This window comes from Mesoplodon bidens (assembly GCF_964165515.1).
Source record: "Mesoplodon bidens genome assembly, chromosome: 3".
Classification (NCBI taxonomy): Eukaryota; Metazoa; Chordata; class Mammalia; order Artiodactyla; family Ziphiidae; genus Mesoplodon; species Mesoplodon bidens.
In genome coordinates this window covers 100021635-100037424 of record NC_138178.1, presented here as the reverse complement: position 1 = coordinate 100037424, position 15790 = coordinate 100021635, and the positions used below count along the sequence as shown (strand labels likewise).

The window sequence follows — 15790 nt, the reverse complement described above, 5'->3', positions numbered from 1 at the left end:
GTAGGGCAAAAGAAAAAAGAATAAACAGGTAAAAGAATAGGGACGTGACTTGCACCAGTGGGAGGGAGCTGTGAAGGAGGAAAGGTTTCCACACACTAGAAGCCCCTTCACGGGCGGAGACTGCGGGTGGCGGGTGGGGGGGAGCTTCGGGGCCGCTGAGGAGAGCGCAGCCACAGGGGTGCAGAGGGCAAAGCGGAGAGATTCCTGCACAGAGGATCGGAGCCAACCAGCACTCACCAGCCCGAGAGGCCTGTCAGCTCACCCGCCGGGATGGGCAGGGCTGGGAGCTGAGGCTCGGGCTTCCATCGGAGCACAGGGAGAGGACTGGCAGCGTGAACACAGCCTGAAGGGGTTAGTGCACCACGGCTAGCCGGGAGGGAGTCCGGGAAAAAGTCTGGAGCTGCCGAAGAGGCAAGAGACTTTTTCTTCCCTCTTTGTTTCCTGGTGCGCGAGGAGAGGGGATTAAGAGCGCTGCTTAAAGGAGCTCCAGAGATGGGTGCGAGCCGCGGCTAACAGCATGGACCCCAGAGACATGCATGAGATGCTAAGGCCGCTGCTGCCGCCACCAAGAAGCCAGTGTGCGGGCACAGGTCACTCTCCACACCTCCCTTCCGGGCAGCCTGTGCAGCCTGCCACTGCCAGGGTCCCGGGATCCAGGGACAACGTCCCCAGGAGAACGCATGGTGCGCCTCAGGCTGGTGCAATGTCACACTGGCCTCTGCCACCGCAGGCTTGCCCCGCATCCGTACCCCTCCCTCCCCCGGCCTGAGTGAGCCAGAGCCCCCGAATCAGCTGCTTCTTTAACCCCGTCCTGTCTGAGCGAAGAACAGACACCCTCAGGCAACCTACACGCAGAGGCGGGGCCAAATCCAAAGCTGAAACCCCAGAGCTGTGAGAATAAAGAAGATAAAGGGAAATCTCTCCCAGCAGCCTCAGGAGCAGCGGATTAAATCTACACAATCAACTTGATGTACCCTGCATCTGTGGAATACCTGAATAGACAACGAATCATCCCAAATTGAGGAGGTGTACTTTGAGAGCAAGATTTATTATTTTTCCCCCTTTCCTCTTTTTGTGAGTGTGCATGTGTATGCTTCTGTGTGAGATTTTGTCTGTATAGCTTTGCTTTCACCATTTGTCCTAGGGTTCTATCCGTCCATTTTTGCGGTTGTTTTGTTTTTGTTTTTTACTTAAAAAATTATTTTTTCTTAATAATTTTTTTATTTTAATAACTTTATTTTATTTTACCTTTATTTTATTTTCTTTTATCCTCTTTCTTTCTTTCTAATTTTTCTCCCTTTCTTTCTTTCTACTTTTTCTCCCTTTTATTCTGAGCTGTGTAGATGAAAGGCTCTTGGTGCTGCAGCCAGGAGTCAGTGCTGTGCCTCTGAGGTGGGAGAGCCAACTTCAGGACACTGGTCCACAACAGACCTCCCAGCTCCACGTAATATCAAATGGCAAAAATCTCCCAGAGATCTCCATCTCAGCACCAGCACCCAGCTTCACTCAACGACCAGTAAGCTACAGTGCTGGACACCCTATGCCAAACAACTAGCAAGACAGGAAACACAACCCCACCCATTAGGAGAGAAGTTGCCTAAAATCATAAGTCCACAGACACCGCAAAACACACCATCAGACGTGGACCTGTCCACCAGAAAGACAAGATCCAGCCTCATCCACCAGAACACAGGCACTAGTCCCCTCCACCAAGAAGCCTACACAACCCACTGAACCAACTTTAGCCACTGGGGACAGACACCAAAAACAACGGGAACTACAAACCTGCAGCCTGCAAAAAAGGAGACCTGAAACACAGTAAGATAAGCAAAGTGAGAAGACAGAAAAACACACAGAAGAAAGAGCAAGATAAAAAACCACCAGACCTAACAAATGAAGAGGAAATAAGCAGTCTACTTGAAAAACAATTCAGAATAATGATAGTAAAGATGATCCAAACTCTTGGAAATAGAATAGAGAAAATGCAAGAAACATTTAACAAGGATCTAGAAGAAGTAAACATAAAACAAGCAACGGTGAACAATACAATAAGTGCAATTAAAAGTACTCTAGAAGGGATCAATAGCAGAATAACTGAGGCAGAAGAACGGATAAGTGACCTGGAAGATAAAATACTGGAAATAACTACTGCAGAGCAGAATAAAGAAAAAAGAATGAAAAGAACTGAGGTCAGTCTCAGAGGCCTCTGGGACAACATTAAACACACCAACATTCGAATTATAGGGGTTCCAGAAGAAGAGAAAAAGAAAGGGACTGAGAAAATATTTGAAGAGATTATAGTTGAAAACTTCCCTAATATGGGAAAGGAAATAGTTAATCAAGTCCAGGAAGCACAGAGAGTCACATACAGGATAAATCCAAGGAGAAACACGCCAAAACACATATTAGTCAAACTGTCAAAAATTAAATACGAAGTAAACATATTAAAAGCAGCAAGGGAAAAACAACAAATAACAAGGGAATCCCCACAAGGTTAACAGCTGATCTTTCAGCAGAAACTCTGCAAGCCAGAAGGGACTGGCAGGACATATTTAAAATGATGAAGGAGAAAAACCTACCACCAAGATTACCCGGCAATGATCTCATTCAGATTTGATAGAGAAATTAAAACCTTTACAGACAAGCAAAAGCTGAGAGTTCAGCACCACCAAACCAGCTTTACAATAAATGCTAAAGGACCTTCTGTAGGCAAGAAACACAAGAGAAGGAAAAGACCTACAATAACAAACCCAAAACAATTAAGAAAATGGGAACAGGAACATACATATCGATAATTACCTTAAATGTAAATGGATTAAATGCTCCCACCAAAAGACACAGACTGGCTGAATGGATACAAAAACAAGACCCATATATATGCTGTGTATAAGAGACCCACTTCAGACCTAGAGACACATACAGACTGAAAGTGAGGGTATGGAAAAAGATATTCCATGCAAATGGAAATCAAAAGAAAGCTGGAGTAACAATTCTCATATCAGACAAAATAGACTTTAAAATAAAGACTACTAGAAGAGACAAAGAAGGACACTACATAATGATCAAGGGATCGATCCAAGAAGAAATTATAACAATTGTAAATATTTATGCACCCAACATAGGAGCACCTCAATACATAAAGCAAATACTAACAGCCATAAAAGGGGAAATCGACAGTAACACAATCATAGTAGGGGACTTTAACACCCCACTTTCACCAATGGACAGATCATCCAAAGTGAAAATAAATAAGGAAACACAAGCTTTAAATGGTACATTGTACAAGATGGACTTAATTGATATTTATAGGACAGTCCATCCAAAAAAAATAGAATACACATTTTCTCAAGTGCTCATGGAATATTCTCCAGGATAGATCATATCTTGGGTCACAAATGAAGCCTTGGTAAATTTTAGAACATTGAAATTGTATCAAGTATCTTTTCTGACCACAACGCTATGAGACTAGATATCAATTACAGGAAAAAAAAACAATGTAGAAAATACAAACACATGGAGGCTAAACAATATGCTACTAAACAACTAAGAGATCACTGAAGAAATCAAGGAGGAAATAAAAAAATACCTAGAAACAGATGACAATGGAGACACGATGACCCAAAACCTATGGGATGCAGCAAAAGCAGTTCTAAGAGGGAAGTTTATAGCAATACAATTATACCTTAAGAAACAGGAAACATCTTGAATAAACAACCTAACCTTGCACATAAAGCAATTAGAGAAAGAAGAACAAAAAAACCCCAAAGTTAGCAGAAGGAAAGAAATCATAAAGATCAGATATGAAATAAATGAAAAAGAAATGAAGGAAACAATAGCAAAGATCAATAAAACTAATAGCTGGTTCTTTGAGAAGATAAACAAAATTGATAAACCACTAGCGAGACTCATCAAGAAAAAAAGGGAGAAGACTCAAATCAAATCAATAGAATTAGAAATGAAAAAGGAGAAGTAACAACTGACACTGCAGAAATACAAAAGATCATGAGAGGTTACTACAAGCAACTCTATGCCAATAAAATGGACAACCTGGAAGAAATGGACAAATTCTTAGAAATGCACAACCTGCCAAGACTGAATCAGGAAGAAATAGAAAATATGAACAGACCAATAACAAGCACTGAAATTGAAACTGTGATTAAAAATCTTCCAACAAAAAAAAGCCCAGGACCAGATGGCTTCAGAGGCAAACTCTTTCAAACATTTAGAGAACAGCTAACACCTATCCTTCTCAAACTCTTCCAAAATATAGCAGAGGGAGGAACACTCCCAAACTCATTCTACAAGGCCACCGTCACCCTGATACCAAAACCAGGCAAGGATGTCACAAAGAAAAAACTACAGGCCAATATCACTGATGAACATAGATGCAAAAATCCTCAACAAAATACTAGCAAACAGAATCCAACAGCATATTAAAAGGATCATACACCATGATCAAGTGGGGTTTATTCCAGGAATGCAAGGATTCTTCAATATACACAAATCAATCAATGTGATACACCATATTAACAAATTGAAGGAGAAAAACCATATGGCCATCTCAATAGATGCAGAGAAACCTTTCGACAAAATTCAATACCCATTTATGATAAAAACCCTGCAGAAAGTAGGGACAGAGGGAACTTTCCTCAACATAATAAAGGCTATATATGACAAACCCACAAACAAACATTGTCCTCAATGGTGAAAAACTGAAAGCATTTCCACTAAGATCAGGAACAAGACAAGGTTGCCCACTCTCAGCACTCTTATTAAACATAGTTTCAGAAGTTTTAGCCACAGCAATCAGAAGAAAAGGAAATAAATGGAATCCAGATCGGAAAAGAAGTAAAGCTGTCACTGTTTGCAGAGGACATGATACTATACATAGAGAATCCTAAAGATGCTACCAGAAAAGTACTAGAGCTAATCAATGAATTTGGTAATGTAGCAGGATACAAAATTAATGCACAGAAATCTCTTGCATTCCTATACACTAATGATGAAAAATCTGAAAGTGAAATCAAGAAAACACTCCCATTTACCATTGCAACAAAAAGAATAAAATATCTAGGAATAAACCTACCTAAGGAGACAAAAGACCTGTATGCAGAAAATTATAAGACACTGATGAAAGAAATTAAAGATGATACAAATAGATGGAGAGATATACCATGTTCTTGCATTGGAAGAATCAATATTGTGAAAATGACTTTACTACCCAAAGCAATTTACAGATTCAATGCAATCCCTATCAAAGTACCAATGGCATTTTTCACAGAACTAGAACAAAAAATTTCACAATTTGTATGGAAACACAAAAGACCCCGAATAGCCAAAGCAATCTTGAGAATGAAAAATGGAGCTGGAGGAATCAGGCTCCCTGACTTCAGGCTATACTACAAAGCTGCAGGAATCAAGACAGTGTGGTACTGGCACAAAAACAGAGAGATAGATCAATGGAACAGGATAGAAAGCCCAGAGATAAACCCACGCACATATGGTCACCTTATCTTTGACAAAGGGGGCAGGAATGTACAGTGGAGAAAGGACGGCCTCTTCAATAAGTGGTGCTGGGAAAACTGGACAGGGACATGTAAAAGTATGAGATTAGATCACTCCCTAACACCATACACAAAAATAAGCTCAAAATGGATTAAAGACCTAAATATAAGGCCAGAAACTATCAAAATCTTAGAGGAAAACATAGCCAGAACACTTTGTGACATAAATCACAGCAAGATCCTTTTTGACCCACCTCCTAGAGAAATGGAAATAAAAACAAAAATAAACAAATGGGACCTAATGAAACTTCAAAGCTTTTGCACAGCAAAGGAAATCATAAACAAGACCAAATGACAACCCTCAGAATGGGAGAAAATATTTGCAAATGAAGCAACTGACCAAGGATTAATCCCCAAAATTTACAAGCAGCTCATGCAGCTCAATAACAAAAAAACAACCCAATCCAAAAATGGTCAGAAGACCTAAATAGACATTTCTCCAAAGAACATATACAGACTGCCAACAAACACATGAAAGAATGCTCAACATGATTAATCATTAGAGAAATGCAAATCAAAACTACAGTGAGATATCATCTCACACCGGTCAGAATGGCCATCATCAAAAAATCTAGAAACAAAAATGCTGGAGAGGGTGTGGAGAAAAGGGAACACTCTCGCACTGCTGGTGGGAATGTGAATTGGTACAGCCACTATGGAGAACAGTATGGAGGCTCCTTTAAAAACTACAAATAGAACTACCGTATGACCCAGCAATCCCACTATGGGGCATATGCCCTGAGAAAACCATAATTCAAAATGAGCCATGTGCCAAAATGTTCATTGCAGCTCTATTTACAATAGCCAGGAGATGGAAACAACCTAAGTGTCCATCATCGGATGAATGGATAAAGAAGATGTGGCACATATATACAATGGAATATTACTCAGCCTTAAAAAGAAACGAAATTGAGCTATTTGTAATGAGGTGGATGGACCTAGAGTCTGTCATACAGAGTGAAGTAAGTCAGAAAGAGAAAGACAAATACCGTATGCTATCACATATGTATGGAATTTAAGAAAAAAATATGTCATGAAGAACCTAGGGGTAAGACAGAAATAAAGACACAGACCTACTAGAGAATGGACTTGAGGATATGGGGAGGGGGAAGGGTAAGCTGTGACAAAGTGAGAGAGTGGCATGGACATATATATACTATGAAACATAAAATAGATAGCTAGTGGGAAGCAGCCGCATAGCACAGGGAGATCAGCTCGGTGCTTTGTGACCACCTAGAGGGGTGGGATAGGGAGGGAGGGAGGGAGGGAGACTCAAGAGGGAAGAGATATGGGAACATATGTATATGTATAACTGATTCACTTTGTTATAAAGCAGAAACTAACACACCACTGTAAAGCAATTATACTCCAATAAAGATGTAAAAAAAATATGATACTAGGTATGGATTCTAGATTCTGAAGCCTACGAATTATGAAAAAAATCTGAACTATGGAAAACATAACAACTTTCTAAAATGTTACTATTTACCAGAGACATTTGCACTCAGATCTTTCCTCTAATTAGATCCTTTCTTATGTTCTAGCAGTTCCCCAGTGTTGTGGCTGGGAGGAAGCCAATTTCAAGGATCTATTACACAAAGAACTATTTACTGAGACATATGCAATGCTTTTGCTATGAAATAAACAGGAGTTACATGAGTTTAATAAAGGTTTTGACAGTAAGAAATGAGACTTACTTGTCTTTAGCACTCTCACACTATGGAATGCAGTGGCAATACCTTTGCTACTTATTATAGTGCAATTCCTCCCATCGTTTTGGAAACCCATAATATTCTTAATTTAGTCTCACATTCCACCTTTACATATATGCCTTTATATTGTCTTCCAAAAGGTGAAAATCTATTACCTTATATGTTTTTAAAATGATGCACAAGTCTCCTATATTTTACCAGTGGCAGTGTAATTCTCTGCCAGGTTGCAAACAGTTATTTTGACTCTTTCCCCTACTTCACAAAATTTCGGCAGCTTGTCTTTCACTAATTTCCTCAAATATAGATCCTACTTTAGGTCTTTCATCATCTTACCTCTCCCAGGGCAGTCATTCTCAAACCTTAGTGTGCATATTAAAAAATACACAGTAAACTCATAACATTCAGATTCTTGATCCCAGACTTAGATGACACTCAGCAAGTCTTAGGAAAGACACAGGAAACTGGATTTTAATAATTCATTTAAATATAATCCATTGCCCAGATTTTGAGAAATTTTACTCTCTAGTCTTCTTATCTCTTTTGTGTCTTATAAACCATTTCTAAATAAGAATCCTAAAGGGGCTTCCCTGGTGGCGCAGTGGTTGAGAATCCGCCTGCCGATGCAGGGGACGTAGGTTCGTGCCCCGGTCCGGGAAGATCCCACATGCCGCAGAGCGGCTGGGCCCATGAGCCATGGCTGCTGAGCCTGCGCGTCCGGAGCCTGTGCTCCGCAACGGGAGAGGCTGCAACAGTGAGAGGCCCGTGTACCGCAAAAAAAAAAAAAAAAAAAAAAAAGAATCCTAAAGATTATATCATGTTTCTTCACCTACTTACGCCTTCAACTATTTATTGAGCACCCAATGTGTGTTAAGTACTGTTTGAGGTATTGGGTTTATAGTATTGACCAAAACAAACATCACTGACCTCATGGAATTCAGTTTTTGTTTCCCCACATTTAAGAAGGATCCTCTATAACATCATGTTTGATCCAAACTTCCTGAAGCTGATGTTGAAGATCCTAGTTGATCATATCTCATAACTATCATTCAAAAATGATGCTCCACTCTAGTCAGGTTTTTCCTCTTCCTCTTCCTCAGCCTTACTGTCTCCATAGCAACTCAGTCCATTTCTGGCTGTCGGTCCTATTATTCTCCATCAGGAGTATTGTGCAGTGTTGTGGACAGGGCATAGAGATGGGAAAGGAAGTTTCATTCATTCATTCATTCAACACATACTGAGAGCCAAGCACTGTTCTAGATATGAGAGAATTCAGCAGTGAACAAGTGAAGATAAGCATACAAACAAAAAAAACCAAAAAGAAATATCAGGTAAATTCCATGCAGGGTATGATGACAGTGACCTAGCAACTACTTTATATTGGGTAAAGAATATATATATATATAGGGTAAAGAATATAGTGACATTTCGGCTGAGAGCTGAATGACAAAGATAAGTGGCCATGCAAAGTTTAGGGATAAAAACATCACAGGCAGAAGGAACAGCTAGTGCTAATAGGGCTTTCAGGTGAAAATGTGGGTTAGAAGATTATAAGGAAGGCCAGTTTGGCTGGTGCACAGTAGGAGAAGATAAAGTGGTAAAGGCTGGGGTCAAAGAGGTTCACATGAGCCAGATGACATAGGGGCAGAAGTAGGGGCCATGATGTGATTTATGTTTCCACAAAGCTCTCTTCTGGTGTTGTGTGGGAACTGGATTGTGGAGAGGCAAGAGAGACCAAATAGGAACTACTGTAGTAGTTCAGGGCTTAGTTGATGACGGTGCTTGGATAGGCAGTAGCACAAATGGACAGAAATGGACAGAGTGGGCATAGGCTCTAGAAGTAGCATCAAGGAGCCTGGGGATGTATTAGATGTGGCGGTGCAAGGCAGGACTCAAAGAAACTTCCTGGATTTTCTTCACTTGAGTAACTGGCTGGCTGTTCATATCAATTACTGATTCAGAGAAGACTGTAGAGGAGCAGGTTCTGGGTGAGGAGGGTGATAATCAAAAGTCCAAACGGGCTTCCCTGGTGGCGCAGTGGTTGAGAGTCCGCCTGCCGATGCAGGGGACACAGGTTTGTTCCCCGGTCCGGGAAGATCCCACATGCTGTGGAGTGGCTGGGCCAGTGAGCCATGGCTGCTGAGCCTGTGCGTCCGGAGCTTGTGCTCCGCAACAGGAGAGGCCACAACAGTGAGAGGCCCGCGTACTGCAAAAAAAAAAAAAGTCCAAATGGTGGGTGATGTAGCTGAAAAATAGGCTACTGTGGCCAGACTGCAAAAGGCTTACGGTAAGAGCTAAGAAATTTGAACTCTTTCTGAATTGTGACTTAGGAAACATACTATGGCATTGGTGTGTAGGATGGGCTGGAAGGGGTAGAAATCACATGCCTGCAGTAGGATTTTGGGAGGGATATAAGAGAGAGTCAAAAGACAAGAATAATCATAAAAGAGCCAAAGAGAGTTAGGAAAAGAGATCAAACAAAATACAGATAGAAAATACAAGTGTTTATTTGAAGATGGAAAGAGTAAGAGTAGAGTAGGATTCACCTTAGAAGGCTCCTTGGTTGGTAGTTTTGAGAAGAGGATGCAGAGGGCAGAAGGCAGAAAGTACAGCGAGCTCCTGGGAGAAGGACTGAGCCTGCTCCAAAGGGCTGTGCTTGGGTCCCACAAACAAATTGGCTTGGAGAAGAACCTGGCTTGAAAGAAGAGAGCTGGCTTTGTGATCTACATTTGGTCATTCCCTCCATTGGTGGCAAGAGAACATGTGTGTGTTTGTGTGAGAAAAGCAACCTCATCTATATTTTAGTTACCACATATCTTTTCACCATAGAAAAAAATGGCAACCTTTATTACTATTAGTATCATCCAACAGGCTATTGGATAAAACATATATTTGTAGCATTTTCAGAGCTTGAAATATTGTTTCATAAAATGGGAAAATTTTACTCACTTTCATGAGTTCTATTGCAGTGAACAGTGTGTCCTAAATGGATGTTCGTAAAGAGGATCTTTGTCACATCAAGGGAGAAAAACTGTTGCTCTTTATGAGAAAATGTTTCCAGTTTACAATTAATTTTATTTTTCTGACTGAATTTTCTTTCTCCAATATAACAGGCTAAATCAATAAGAACCCTGCATCTATAACTTAGAAAATCTAGACAGGGAAAATTATCAGAGAGAAAGCAAATGATGACGAAAATCGATATGCTTACTTACTCTGTGCTCCCTTATCCTTCATTTTCCACTTGTCTTCACCAAAACCTCACCATTGGAGCTAAATTAATCACTGGGATAAGATTTTTTTTCTAAAGAAACAAATTTTGGCTCATTTGTGTCCATTTTGAAAGCAGCTGCTTCTTTCCTATATGAGCCATTTTCTGAATAAGCGATTATTTTTTGGTTGACAAGCTGAGGGATTTTGCCTTAGTCAATAGTTGGCATTATCATCAAATAGGAGGCAGATTAGTCACTGCAAATGAATTAATATCTTGCAGAACTGGAGTTATTTATGCCCTGAGTGATAAACTTGGGAACTGTCAATCAGCACACTGAAAGAAGTTGTAAATGAGATCCATGCATCACTGCTGGGCATCATCCAGGAATGATGGAGGACAGGAGAGCTGTCAGAAGACTGGATTCGTTTGTTTGCTTGCTCCTTCCTTCCTCTTTTTCCTTTCTTCCTTCCCTTCTTAACCTTCCATTCCCCTTCCTCTCTTTCCTTCCTTCCATTCTTCCCATGTATTGATTATCTGTTCTGTACTAAGTGTCAGGGATATCCTTAAGGAGACATGTCCCCCCCCTTTAACAATCTTGTGGGGAAAAGAAGACATCAGACATCATTAGAGTATAATGTATTAAATACAAAAATAAATGTCTATAAAAATGTTTTAAAGTACAGAGAAGGAAGACCTTAACTTGTCCTATAGGGGTTAGGAGGGCCTCACAGAAAAATAAATATGAATTAGCCAGGTGGACAAGGCAGTATTTTAGGGAGAAGAAAAATACATATAAAACCATGGATTTGGGGGAAAATACGATCATTGCTATCACAACAGTCACAAAAACAACTAATATGTGTGATGCACTTACTATGTGCCAGGCACCATGTTATAAGCTTTTCATAAAGTAATGCTTTTAATCTTTACAACCACCCTAAAGGGTAAGTATTATTCCATTTTTCTGATGAGGATATCAGATCCCAGATGGTTAAGAAATTTGTCCCAAAGAAGAACTGGTATGTTTACAGAGTTGCAACTGCTTCAGTGTGTTGGTGTGTGAAGGATGTGGTGGAAAATGTCAAGAGGTGGGGTTCGAAAGATCTCCTGGCATGTGTGTAATAAACACTAAGCTGTATTACAGAAAAGGGCTCAGGTTCATTCTTAAGCAGAACAAATTTGTCCATCTATTCCTCTGTGCATCTACTCATTTATTAAATATATATACATAGAGGATTTTAAGCAGCACACAGAAATCATACATTGAGTAAAAATGAGAGTGAAAGAAGAGAAAAGATGAGGGAGAGGATATAATGGAGTTAGGAATAAGGCTAGCTGAGCAGACATAGGTGAACCTTGGCAAACACTAGAGCTATTTTACATCTCTGTGTGGACGTTAAAAAACCACCAATTTAGGAGAGAAAGCCGAGCTACCCGCTGAGTGAGCCGAAATTGTACCCACTGGAAAGGCCAGGATATTTCAAAAGAATGATTTTGGAGTCATTTAATCAGATGGACAGATGGGTGATAGAGGCCATAATGTCCTATTTCTTATAGCATAGTGGGTATGATTTTCATTTGAAAAGAGTTTTTTTTTTTTTAAAGGAGATATAACCAGATGCCACCTTCACCAAAACACAATCTTAATAAAGTACTCATGTAATGCCTGCCTTTAATAATTCTACTGCCTGGATATTTTCCAAGATGACTTATTTGTGACATTTATACCAATCCAAATAAATAAGTTAACTTACTGGTTGGCTTGTTATTTTTAAACACCACCTAACAAATACACTAACTTTGGTTTTAGAATGGTTGACATGTAACCTTTCCTTTTGGCAGTAATTAGCTATCAGGGCAGTTGCCTGTTCAGGCTATTCTGAATTTACAAGACTTAAATTGCATTAGCCAAATAGTTTCTGTTATAAGGTAGTTTTAATTGAGTATATCCAGACATGCTTCTAAGATTGTTTAGAAACAAGTTCAAAAGAAGAGGGTAACACAAACTATGAAAACATAAAGTGCTGTGTTAAAAGATCATCCTGAGTAACACTAACTCTTGTGTCAGTAATCTATCTCTGTGTAAATATAGGGATAGGGTGAGGAGAGTGGTATATGTTGAGCTCATATTTCTTGACCCATAACTAATTCCTGTCCACAGAGGCAAAAGTTAATAAAAGCTGCACGTAATCTGAAAGTGCTTCTGCAAGATATTGCATGAAGTGGTAAATGGCAGGATAGTGTGGTGGCTGTTTGTAGCACAATAGCTAAGTTTAAAGGCCTGCGTAACTACGGCCAATAATTGGTCAGGCATGTGGGTTGTGTATGATTTGGGTGAACAGTCCAGCAGTCTAATAAGTGTATGATTTGGGGAAACAGAGGGGATCCTTTGTGAAAATAGAATGAACGATAGAGTCACACCAGGAGCTATCAACACTATGCCCGAGTCAATAAACATGTAAAACAAGGTATTGAAGAGGAAAGATCTCAGTTCTGAAAAGTCATTGAATAGCTTTCAGGGCAAAATGTCTTAACCAGGGCTCTTATTGGTTTATATTTTCAATTGGCTGTACAGGATGAGGCCCTGATTGACAAAAATTGAGGCAGTTAACTGTCTAGTAAGGTGGTGAGAACTGAGCCTCCTGCCTATCAGTTGAGCCTCTATAAATTTTTTCCCCACTCATTTCATAACTATAACTCTGTCTAGAACTTATCCATATTGTCTAATGAAATCTAATGGCATGGCTCTGGTCCTGTTACAGGTTTTATTAGAACTAAGGTTTTCCTGAGGTAATAAAATTATGTTAAATAAGCTTTAAAAGCTTTAAATTTTACAAGGCCATGGCCTCTTGTTTGGTTTTTGTCATTGTAAGCTTCTCAGCAAATCTTGTCAAGTTAGGTACTAGAAAAGTGAAAAATAGAATATGCATTTTCTGTTAAATTTTATTTTTCAGGTAAAATTGGTTTTCAAATCTGCCGATTGGTGAAAGGAGATCCACTTCTCTCTCAAGTTACAGAAGCAGAAATTCAACTGGTCCTTATTAATGAAAGATCTTCAGTGAAGGTTGAAAGCCCTTCAGATTAATCATACCAGACTTTGAGCTCCTCTGGCCTCCGTGGTTCCATCATCTGTGCTCATGGCTCACAGGTGTGCAGGACAGCTATGTCCAGGACTAACCGAGGACAAAAATGGTTACTTAACCACCCAGTTGAAATACCCTTTCTATGGAAGGTTAAAAATCCCAGAAAGTCTGTGGGACTGGCTTTTGGAGTATAGCTATGAGTAAACTATTCTCTAGATTTTCCCAATGTATTGTGATTCAATTTATCAGATAAATGAGTTGTTGGAGGACTTTCATTTAAATTGACAAATTTTCCTCCAGTATAAAGTTCCATAGGGACATAGTCTTCATTCTTTACCAATTTCAGGTTGCCACTAATGTCTAGAGGAACTAAAGGTATTTAGCCTCAGGGTGACATATGAGCTACTTTCAAATACTTGTAGAATGTTATATAGAAGTAGTAGTATACTTTTTCTCCAAAGTCATTTGGGTGGGACAAAATCTTAGTAATCATAGTTGTCCAGTAGACTACTTTGGAGGTTGTGACCCACCTCTACCTCTGGAGATGTTCAATAAAAGTGTGGATGATCATTTGACATGAAAGTCATGTGTCAGATATTTCTTGGACCAGATGGTATGAAAGAGCTCTCCAAACCTGAAAGTTCTAAGAATCTTTAATGAGTATTTTAAAAAAATTATTCAAAATTTTTTGTTGTTGTTTTAGCATGAAATCTGAGGAAGAGCTGTTTGCTAGAGGCAAAATGTATGCCTATGTTTTTATACTTCTATGTTTTAAAATTATTGCATTATTTTATCTTTTTTCAGATAGCTCACTGGAAATAAATATGGAAATTTCCTAAGAGGCTGAATAGTGATGAGGTTGTAACTGAATTTAGAATTCTCTTCTGGACACAATTCCTTGGGTGATATAGGATCCTAAATTTATTTGTTTTACCTTTGTATTTTGGAAAAGTTAAAACTTATAAAAGTTGATAAATTAGTATCCTGTGTGCCCATCACCTAGCTGCAAGAATTATTAACTTACAGGGCAGAATAATGGCCCCCTCAAGATGTCCATGTCCTAAAGCCTGGAACTTGTTGATAGGTTATGTGATAAGCAAGAATTATGGTTACACATGGAATTAAGGTTGCTCATCAGTTGACACTGAGATGGGGGAGATTATCCTGATTCTCCAAGTGGGAACAATCTAATCACATGCATCTTTGTAAGTGCAAGAAGGAGGCACTAGAGAGACCCAGATAGATGGCCATGTGAGAAGGTATTGGCTGATGCTGTTGAAGAGAGATGGAGGAATGGGGCCTTGAGCCAAGGAATGTGGCTAGCATATAAAAGCTGAAAAAGGTAAGGAAACAGATTCTCCCCTAGAGCAGCCTGAAGGATTGGAGGCCTGTCAACACCTTGATTTTAGCCTAGTGAGACCTAATTCAGATTTCTTACCTACAGAACCATAAGACAATAAATTTGTGTTGTTTTAGGCCACTGAGTCTGAGGTAATTTTTTATAGCAGCTATAGAAAACAGATTTCTAAAAAAAAAAGGGAGAGAGAGAGAAAGGCTGTCAAAATGTGAAGGGAATAAAATAATCCTTAAGGTTAACATTAAAAATTTCTTTGAATGTATTTTACAAACCTAGCAAAGAAAGACTGCTTTTATTTGTTGGCTTTGACTACAAAAGGAATGGATATAAATCTGAATACCTATAAAAGAGATTTGAATATATACCAAAGTTTAAATCGATATTTAAATTGTTAATATGATTAGTTTTATTAATCATTTGAATGATTTAAGCCCATTACTCTCATCTTTTGGTGCCATTTTTGTTAAACTACTTATTTCCATTACATAAATTGCAAATTAGATACTCTGGCTTACTTAAATATATGTATTATGGTATTCTTGATGGTTTTCATTTATATACTATTTAATTTCAGCAAAAAGGCAGATATTGGAGAGATAAAAATTCATTATTTTATAGAAGCTAGTGAAATTGTTTATACTTATTAATATATGGTACTTTCACTAAAACCAACTTAAAATCTATGATCATTTTCTTCAAAATAATTCTCTAAATTCCTATTTATATTCATAGGTTCTTTTTTTCTAAGCCTGATAAAGTATTTAATTTGAATCCAAAAACAAACCAACCAATCACTCAACTAACTCTGCAAACATAAACATAAGTAAAAACAAAAAATAAACAAAACAAAAAATAAACAAAAC

General features: G+C 39.0%; 1 long non-coding RNA gene across 2 annotated transcripts in view; it reads left to right on the top strand.

Moving 5' to 3' along the window:
* Positions 1 to 15232, top strand: part of LOC308613938 — a 149622-nt gene extending 134390 nt beyond the window's left edge. The window contains exons 3-4 of one of the 2 annotated variants that reach the window (XR_014015352.1): positions 13442 to 13635; positions 14375 to 15232. This is a non-coding gene — a long non-coding RNA (uncharacterized lncRNA). The other variant, XR_014015353.1, reaches the window with a different exon arrangement.
* Positions 15233 to 15790: the final 558 nt, after the last annotated feature.